The following is an 8,973-nucleotide window of genomic DNA, read 5'->3' as shown; positions in this document are numbered from 1 at the left end:
CAGGGGTGCAGTCCCAGGGGAGGGCTGGAGGACTGGGAGAATGAGCACAGGGCGGGGAGGAGTGGGGGTCTCAGCCTGCCATGTGGAGAGAACTGACTCCGAGGCCTGGGTGTGGGAGGGCAGAGAAGTGGATCAGACCACAATGATGTGGGGGGGGGGGACTGACTCCAAGCCAGAGGACGGGCTCCCCAGGATGGGTGGGAGTCCCAGCATGAGGGGTGGCCGAAGTGTGGCACAGACTGCCCCTGGCAGAGAGGAGTGGGTGGGGAACAATAGGAGAGTGCAGTGGTCTCAGGCCCCCGCAGTTTATAGATTAACCCATCTGTGCAGGTATTGCATGGGGTTGGGGGATCTCTACCCCCAGAGCAGATCTCCAGCCCAGCAGCTTTCCCCCCCACAAGCCAGTCTTTTCCCCCAGGGCACACAGATGGGTACAGAAGATTAGGAGTTTGGGTGCAAGGAGAGGCTTGTCAGATTAATCTAAATTGACCTTGTAATCATGATATCCACTCAGTCCACACCTAATCTTCTGTCTTTCTCTCTTGCTCTCTTTCTAGCAACTCTAAAGACAAAACATGTTACACTAATAAAATAATACCAATAGGATCTTATAAGAGGGATAAGGCAAAAGAAATGCCATGTTTATTGTAACTACAACAAAACATTACTATATGCAATTTCTATATAGATCCATTCACACACACAGACATTCACACACAGGTTCTACATAAAGGTTGTTATAGTTACCAGCCTAGATGTTGCTCGTGCCAAGTCACCGACCAGGTGGCCTGGACATGAGAGTGGAGCCGAGTCATTGTCAGATGCGCATCCGATGCGCCTGGAGTGTGGTTGCAGAACCAGACTCAAAGAACACAGTCCCAGGGTCCAATCTTTATAGGTCTCTGGTTCAATACAAGTCTATGGAAGTTGCTTCATCGTGCTGAATTTACAATTGAGATGACCATCAATCAGCTCAATCAGCAGATGGTACATCCATGACTGCTCCATGACAGCTAGGTGTTATCTTCTTGTTCTTCCTTTATGCGTTTTGGGTGGATTCCGGTTCGCCCTCTGGGGGTCATCCGGTTATCTCCACTCTGCATACTCTTCGGCCCATCGATACCAAGGTTGTAATTCTTAGGATTAGGCTGGCACCATTTACTAACCAATTATTTACCTGCTTCAGACATTCCATTCCATGCACTCATTATTCATTCTTTTACTTAAAAACACAGTCTCATGACTCCTTTGGGTTTAACAAGTTTCATCCCATTGTTTTTCCCTCTTTGGTTACAAAGATTTACATAGGCATGATAAGGGGCCCCCGTGGGGGAGGAAGAGCATCAGGGTGTTGCTTCAAAGAACACCGTTTTCTCAAAGTTCGTATCACTCTCCAGCACAGACTTTGTCCTGTACTGGCCATTCTTATAATCTCCTTGCATAACCTATTAACTCAGTCCTTGTACCGGCTTGAGATAATTAGCACTTTGGCCTTGCATTTGTTACATAGTGAAATTCAACATAATAGTACAGCATGGAAGTGATATTCATAACCTTTTACAATACCTATATAACTCTTATATCTATCTTTAATTTTACTACTACTTGATTATAATTTTACCATACTTATATAACTATGAGGGTGACCCAACAACAGACAAGACCACAGAAGCACCAAAGAAATGGCAGGAAAAGAGAAGGGAAGAAACAGCCCCGGAGAAAGGATGGAGACACACTGTACGCATGCCTCTGCTCTCCTGTAACGAGGGCTCGGGTCCTAAACACTTGCTTCAGTGGGTTTAAGCCCCCTAGAAGTGCCATGTAGAAGGACCTCCCTGTAAATAGTGATCAATGTCCTTCACCTCCAAACAAATGATTTGGGTATCCATTACATATCTGTAGCTCAAGGACCACGCTTAAATATGGGTTCCGGTCTCTTTCTGTTTCACACCTTTTAAATGCCCTGTGTGACTGACCTCTCCACGCAACAAGGCTTCAGTTCCCCCCCATACTGAGTTGGAGTAGCCTCCCACTGAGCTGGAGGGGGAGGGACCACTCTCTGATCCCTGGTGGGCGGAGCCAGGCTGGGCTCACCCTTCCTACAGGAACCTAAGAGGCGGGACAGGAAGTATAAAAGGTGGAGCCTCTAATATGGTTCAGCCTGAGCTAGGGAAAGGAGCAGATGTCTTCAGATTGCTCTTGAGCCTGAAGCAACAGCTGCACTGTGCCCTGCCTGAGGATGAGACTGAGAAGAGCTGCTGCTTGCTGTATACCTTGAGGAGATGCAGGATGACCCTGAGCTGCAAGTACCTTATGGGGAGAGAGTAAGAAGTAGCCCAGGGACAGCTGACTATAATTCAGTGGCTGCCTGAATGCTGGTCAGTGTGTTTTGGTTGGCTCCCTGCTGATCCAGTGGTGGAACACTGTCATGGTTAGAGCCCTGTGCTGGGACCTGGTGGAATAGGGTGAGCCTGGGTCTCCCTATGCCCTGCTGCCAACCACACCCTGGGTTGGCAGCCCTTAAGCTCAGAAGCCTGAGTTTGCCTGCTGGAGTCAGGATGCTAAATACTGGACTATATTTGTTTTGCTGGGCCCTGCCTAAGGGCCTGGGCTCCTTGAGATGGTTGGACTGCACTGTCCCACCTAAGGACCTAACCTTGAATTCCTGGTAAGGGGTGGTGTCCCAGGGGTGTAGTGAGGTGGAGTGGCCTTTCACAAAGGAGGGGATAGGGACACTGCCAACCCATTAAACGCCCAATTTAGCTCCTCTTGGGTCCCAGGTAACTGCTAGGCAAAATGACCCCTGGCTACTGAGAGAATGTAGGTCTCTCCTTTCCCTCACTCTTAGCCCTGGCCTTTTTTCATACCCTTGGTCTAATGACAACCTTTTAAGAAGAGTTTGGGTCACCTTTCCCATGTGTATTTAGTCCTGGGTCACTTTCATGTGAGTCAAAATGACTGCCCTGTAAACCCAGTGTAAGGTCTTAGCCCTCTTACACTTAAAGTAGTGGGGCCTTTTTGTGGCTTGAGGCCATTGCTGGCCAAGAAATGCATGGGTACAGAGGCCTGACTATTCATGTCTGTCTTTTTGACATTGCTTCAGCTATAATATTGGCTTGTCAGATATCAATAAAATCATTGACTTATAACTGTGTTGCTTGGGGACCATTTTTGGGATGGACCAGAGTGGGGCCTGGATGGTGGAGGCAAAGTTGAAGGACTCTGGAAGGGGGTATGACAATGCTGCGGCTTCAGCCCTGCAGTTCAAACTCTCAAAGATGTAGCAATGTCTGACTCATCCAAGGAGACCATGCATGGTACTTCAAATGCCCTAGATATTAAAATTTGGAATGGACCACCAGAGCAAGAGGGAATATTGGTGGCGGTCTGATGTTCTGGGGGTTCAGAGCAGTAAGGGGTTATGTAACTCTTGCCCTGCAGCTCTGGGGACTGTAAAAGCTATGCTCCCAATCTGGACGCTAATGGCCGGCAAACAAGCATTCAGGTCACCCCCTAGCTTCCACAACCCATTTATTACTTCTGAATTTCCCCCAAATCAGCTGCCAATGTGACAATATGCCAAGGTTCCCAGAATTGAGTTACTATGTTACCTCTCAACAAGTGAGAGTTTTGCCACTGGTAAGTTGTGTGACAGATCTCTGATGCACCTGTTTCTCCTGTTAGGAAACTCTTCAGGACTCTGCCAATCCAAACCTTGCCTTGCCACCAACAAACAGAACCCCCTACTCCTCAGTTCCCCAGATTCGTTTCCCTACAGTGGCCCACCTTCTCTTGGAACACTCACAGAAATTAAGCTTGCTGCTCCTTTAAAGAGATGGTAGCAATAGTTTATTAATTGTGATTAACTAACTCAACTTAATCACAGCACTAAATTGCTTTATAGTAAATTAAGTGGACTAAAGACTATGTCAAAGGTTTAAGTGACTCCAAGTATAAGGAGAAAAGCTAGAAAGGGTAACAAACAAAAGTAAAAATCTGCTTCTAAGACACACCTAACTTCAGCAACTTAAAATCTTCCCTGAAGCAGGTTTCTCAACTGCAGTCACTTCCCAGACACTTAAACCTCCTTGGCTGAAGGACCCAATTTTCTGTGGATTTTTTTTTGAGAGAGAGAGACCAGGCCCCTTGGATCCCTTAAGTCATGGATAACTCCAATGTCTTTTTGACCTTGTGATGTGGTTTACTCCCCACACAGGACCTCAGAGGATTGACTTAGGCCAGGCAGGTCCAATTAAGCAGCAAATAGTGGGGAGATTTAGGCTATGAGGAGGTCACTAATTGGAAGCAAGCTCTCTCCTATGAGGGAACAGGTGGGGCTTACATAAAGCTCAGACTGGCAACTGAAAGATGGCTGCCACTGAATAGTATAAAGCTGTCAAGGTTCCTTCCCCACTCTGAACTCTAGGGCACAGATGTGGGGACCTGCATGAAAAGCTCCTAAGCTTACTTTTACCAGCTTAGGTTAAAACTTTCCCAACTTTCCCAAACTATTTTACTCTTTGCCCTTGAAACTTCCACTGCCACCACCAAACATTTATCTGGGTTTATTTTTATTAGGAAAACATTGTTTGAAAACGTCTTCCCCCCCAAAATCCTCCCAACCCTTGCACCCGCTTCCTGGGGAAGGCTTGGTAAAAATCCTCACCAATTTGCATACGTGATCACAGACCCAAACCCTTGGATCTTAAGAACAATGAAAAAACACTCAGTTTCTGAAAAGAAGGATTTTAACAGAAGTAAAAAGAATCACCTCTAAAATCAGGATGGTAAATACCTGACAGGGTAATTAGATTCAAAACATAGAGAATCCTTCTAGGCAAAACCTTAAGTTACAAAAAGGCACACAGACAGAAATAATCATTCTATTCAGCACAATTCTTTTCTCAGCCATTTAAAGAAATCGTAATCTAACGCATACCTAGCTAGATTACTTACTAAAAGTTCTAAGACTCCATTCCTGTTCTGTCCCCAGCAAAAGCATCGTATCAGACAGACACAGACCCTTTGTTTTTCTCCCTCCTCCCAGCTTTTGAAAATATCTTGTCTCCTCATTGGTCATTTTGGTCAGGTGCCAGCGAGGTTATTTTAGCTTCTTAACCCTTTACAGGTGAAAGGATTTTTCCTCTGGCCAGGAGGGATTTTAAAGGTGTTTACCCTTCCCTTTATATTTATGACAAAAGCATATCCATGATTACCCATAATTCCTCACAGTTCTAAATATTAATAACCGGTGTATCATAGGCTTGCATACAAGACCTCACTTGATGCACTCTTATAGTACATAAGGCTGTACTTGTGGGATAACTCTCTGCCTTGTAGAAAAAACATGAAAAATTGTGGGAAAACTAATTCTACCATATTTGTGGTAATAAGGTTCCATTATTGCTTTGCCACAATTTTGAGTGGCCACCCAGGGCTCCCACTCAAAATTGTGCTGTGAGCAATACTGTGGATTCAACAATGCTAGGCAAGTTAAGGCCTCAATAGTATAGTAATAGTCTATGCAATTAACTGACCCTCATCATTTGAGGGTCAGACCCCTCATCTTTATAGTTGAGTGGTGGGGAAGACACCCTCTTGCCAGGTCAGTGGCTCTCAACCTTTCCAGACTACTGTACCCCTTTCAGGAGTCTGATTTGTCTTGCAAACCCCCAAGTTTCACCCCATTTAAACTACTTGCTTACAAAATCAGTGCTCAGTTCATTCTGGTCCTTAGCTGGAATCTGCTCCCCCAGCTGCTCCAGTTCAATGAAATTTCTGGGTACAGATGACTGTTCCTGCCATTCCAGGAGAAGCTGTAGAGGACAGTGTGTTCCAATCTGGATGTGGTTGGTGGGCCAGGTGGCTGCTCTCAGAGCAGGATCCATTGTCACTTGTGAAGAGAAGGGCAGAAAGCAGTTCTGATATGGTCAGTGCAACATGCTACTACTGGTGAAAATGGGGGCACAGGGAGCTTTACAGATGGGGTAAGGGTCAGGCAGAAAAGGGTTCAGTATGTAGTGGGACTGGGGGTGGAAGACTACAAGTACCAGATCTCATGTTTATGTCCCTTACACCCATCCGTGCTGCCAACTGGCACAAGTATGGAAGGAGGAGCTAAACTCAAATGCTATTCCATAGGGTAAGGCAAAAAAGGTGGCCTACACATCACTTTTCTGTTCCTACCCCTGCTCTGCTCAGCTGCAACAAGCCTAAACCTGTCTCAGCTGAGGATTTGGCACTCTGCCTTTTGAGTCAATCCGTTACCTCTCTAAAAGTGCAAAGTTTCAAAAAGTTCAATGAATAGATTGTTGGGGGCAGAATAGATCTAGACAAGGAGACATCTGGAGATAAATGTGAGAAGCGAGAGACATACATTTTTGTTAAAATGTTTGTTGAAGAGAAATCCAGAATACTTAACAGTGGTTTTTAGTTAACTAAAACTTAAATGTCTGTGTGGTGGTCTCCTAATACAGCATGGCAAGAAAATCCTCCAAATATGAAGGATCATTAAATCTCCCAATGACTTCATAAAGATCTGCTTCAACTACCTTTGGTAAATGAAATAACCAAACAATCATTCATTTTCTGGTATAGCTATAAAACTAATCCGAAAAGTTCTCAAAATAAATAACTTTAAAAATGTATAACGTTCATCTTCTAAAAATGAAACCTACATTGGAGTTGTGAAGAATATGTATTAAGGTTATAACCAACAAAAATACACTTATGTAGAAAACCATGATTAAATCAAGTTTTCCTGACTCATGATTTAAATCAAATCTATCCTCTTCGGACAAGAAGCAAAGGGCTTAAATTGCAGCAAGGGCGGTTTAGTTTGGACATTCGGAAAAAACTTCCTAACTGTCAAGGTGGTTAAGCACTAGAATAAATGGCCTAGGGAGGTTGTGGAATCTTCTTCATCGGGGATTTTTAAGAGCAGGTTGGACAAACACTTGTCAGAGATGACCTAGATCAGGTTGGCCACCTTTGAGAAGTGCTGTGCAAAGTCTTAATTTATTTACTGCAATTTAAGGTTTCACATGCTAGTAATACATTTTACTTTTACAGGGGTCAGCGGACAAAACCCCAGACTGGCGTGGGCTGAGCGGGGCTGGCAGCCAGGACTCCGGCTGGCAGGGGCCAGCAAATGGAATCCCGGGGTGGCAGACAGAACCCCAGCACAGCAGTGGGTGGGCGGGCTAAGTGGCTCAGCCTGGCGGCCCCTGCTGGGCAGGGTCCATCCAGGCCGGCCGTGGGCTGAGCAGGGCCAGCAGCCAGGACCCTGGGCTGCACTGCTCAGGCTCCTGCCAGTCTGGGGGTCTGTCTGACAGCGGGGGTCCCAGTCACCAGCCCTGCTCAGCCCACTGCCAGCCTGGGGTTCCATTCATCCAGGCAGGCAGTGGGCTGAGCGGAACTGGAGGCCGGGACCCTGGCTGGCAGCGGAGTGCCACTAAAAATCTGCTCACGTGCTGCCTTTGACACGTGTGCTGCAGGTTGCTGACCCTGGCCTAGATAATGCATAGTCCTGCCTTGAGTGCAGGGGACTGGACTAGATGACCTCTCAAGGTCCCTTCCCATTCTAATTTGATTATGCATGTGCATGCTTCAATTACCTGAATTCTGCATTTTTCCTGTTGGTTTTCCAGTTTGTCTTATTTTATACCCCCTTGCCCTGGGTCTTCCCAGAAAGGACTTTTTGGTGTGGTTGTGTTCTTTACCTCAGAACTTACGGCACATTGTGTTACTGTCAGTCTGTCAGCAATAACATAAATTTGAGCCATCAGTTACTTTATGAAGGAAAAAAATTGGTAAAACTACACTTACACAAACAAGGCATTGGCTCATGTTTTTTCTATACTGATTCACTAATTACAAATCTTTAAAATATAGCTGACAAAGCTTTTAATTTTACCATTTAGCCATCTTCATTTTTGTCAGTACATGTTATCCTTTATCTACTTGAGCAGAGGAGTTTGGATATCATGCTAACTTTCTTTAATGTCAACATTTATCTTTAAACATCAGGGCTTTTCATTCAAAGTCCAGTTTCATTATGAATCATTACCCAGAAACTTCATTATAAATTTTCCTGTAGATGCATTTTTGTGGGGTGTCAATTTTAGGGCCTTGATATCGAGTTGCTTTTAATGGTACCCCAACAATATAGTGCCAATAGGGTTTTTGTTTGAATGGTCTCTCTTTAGGTATTTATAGCTCACTCATCACCATGCGTGGGTAGTTGTTCACCTCTTGCCAACCACCACAACAGCCATGTGCCAGAAATCCTTAAGGGATTTAACCCCGGCTGGGGTTCTTGAGCTGTGCTAGAGACATGAATGGGACTTTTGTGCCTGTCTTGTGATCTAAACCCCTGAACAAACCATGCAGATGAAGGTTTTAGTGCCTGGGGAAAAAATATTGACTGTAAAATGGGCAAAGTGGGATGCTAGTTGCTTCTAACAACACTAACAGACCCTGCATAATCCCTTTCCTTGTGGTTTATGATGGGTGGGGAACCTTTTTCTGTCGGGGCCATTGGCCCACATTAAAAATCTGGGGTGAGGCCAGAAATGGGGGTGGAGAGGGCTGTGACATTCTATACCTTGGGGAGTACCCTGTAACCCCATATTCCTCATTAATATCTATAACTGATATTGCATATAAAGCTGGCCATGTGAGGTATCAGGGGAAAGGTTATGATCTGCTGGAAGTGATTGTTGTATCTAAAGGTGTATATCCTTAATGCATATGAAGTTATGAGAATGTTGTATGGTTGTCACTAAAATGTGTTGTAGGTTTGGGAGACATACAGATACTAGCTCTCCAGGGACAATAAAGGTAACCAACATCTGGGTGGGGTGCTGAACAGCATCACCAGCCATTGTCCAGCAAGGGAGCTGCAATTCAGTGACTCGCCTGCATAAGGCCACACCAGGGGAATTGCTCAGCCTTGCCTGGGGACTCAGCAAT

General features: G+C 45.3%; 1 long non-coding RNA gene across 6 annotated transcripts in view; it reads right to left on the bottom strand.

Moving 5' to 3' along the window:
• Positions 1 to 608: 608 nt before the first annotated feature.
• The window catches only part of LOC125635229 (uncharacterized), a 63,232-nt gene continuing 54,867 nt past the window's right edge, over positions 609 to 8,973 (bottom strand). For 4 of the 6 annotated variants that reach the window (XR_012668049.1, XR_012668045.1, XR_012668048.1 and 1 more), the window contains exon 4: positions 609 to 5,893. This is a non-coding gene — a long non-coding RNA (uncharacterized LOC125635229). Of the gene's footprint in view, positions 5,922 to 7,616; positions 7,756 to 8,973 lie in introns of all 6 variants that reach the window. The other 2 variants (XR_012668050.1, XR_012668047.1) reach the window with 2 other exon arrangements.

This window comes from Caretta caretta, chromosome 4 (assembly GCF_965140235.1).
Source record: "Caretta caretta isolate rCarCar2 chromosome 4, rCarCar1.hap1, whole genome shotgun sequence".
Taxonomy (NCBI): domain Eukaryota; kingdom Metazoa; phylum Chordata; order Testudines; family Cheloniidae; genus Caretta; species Caretta caretta.
The sequence above is the reverse complement of the archived record's forward strand: the minus strand, read 5'-3'. Positions and strand labels throughout refer to the sequence as shown.